The sequence below is a fragment of the Macadamia integrifolia genome, chromosome 2 (assembly GCF_013358625.1).
Source record: "Macadamia integrifolia cultivar HAES 741 chromosome 2, SCU_Mint_v3, whole genome shotgun sequence".
Taxonomy (NCBI): domain Eukaryota; kingdom Viridiplantae; phylum Streptophyta; class Magnoliopsida; order Proteales; family Proteaceae; genus Macadamia; species Macadamia integrifolia.
This window is the reverse complement of record NC_056558.1, coordinates 38,492,462-38,493,271: the sequence shown is the minus strand read 5'-3', so window position 1 is coordinate 38,493,271 and position 810 is coordinate 38,492,462. Positions and strand designations below refer to the sequence as shown.

Below are 810 nucleotides of genomic sequence, written 5' to 3'. Positions count from 1 at the left end.
CACACACACACACACACACACACTGAATTAGTAAATGCCCTAGTGATTACTGCAACTTTGTCAGAGTTGATGGCATATTGCTCTGGACCCTATTTAAATTACATAGTTCTATCTTAATTTCATAGTTCTTATTAATATCTGTATTGGATTTAGTATTCCTTGTTGCAGTTTAGCTAATATGTTTCTGTCATCTTTATTTATTTATTTATTTTTCAATTGAAAGCTGTATCTTTTATTGTTGTGTTGTTTGAAGCACCTAAATAATCATTGAATGGGGATTATTTTCTGGTGCTTTAGATTAGAGTTCCTGACGAGCATAGTGAATGGGATTGGCCTGAAGAATTTTCAGCAACTGGTGGTTTGGTGAAATACAGGGCAACTGTGCCAAACATGTCCATAAAGTCTGATATGTTTCTGCCAGTTGATTCAGTTGGAGGTATAACAAGGTGTGGTCAAACTAGGAACAGTTTTGTATCTTCTAGGAATCCTCGTACAGGACAGAGTGTTGTTGAAAAATCAGCTAATACTATTCTGCATAATGCATGGCAGAAGAATGCTCAGGAGGGACACAATCTTGTTTTTAATAGCTTGATTGGCACCTCAAATAGCATCTTGCCTGCATTGGCAGCAGATGGCCAGATATTGAAGGAAAATCCTATGTCCAGGGGTTTGCCACTGTCAAACACAGCTGTTAATGTAGGCGGACAAGACAGTGGGTATCGGTCAATTTCTGACTACGTTGATCTTCTGAAGGCGGGTAATCTGTTGACGTCCGACCCAAGTTTGGAGAGTTCAAAATCCCTTGGGATT

The 810-nt window shown here is 38.9% G+C and overlaps 1 protein-coding gene across 4 annotated transcripts in view; it reads left to right on the top strand.

Moving 5' to 3' along the window:
* Positions 1-810, top strand: part of LOC122062599 — a 28,857-nt gene that overhangs the window by 3,234 nt on the left and 24,813 nt on the right. The window lies entirely within an intron of this gene.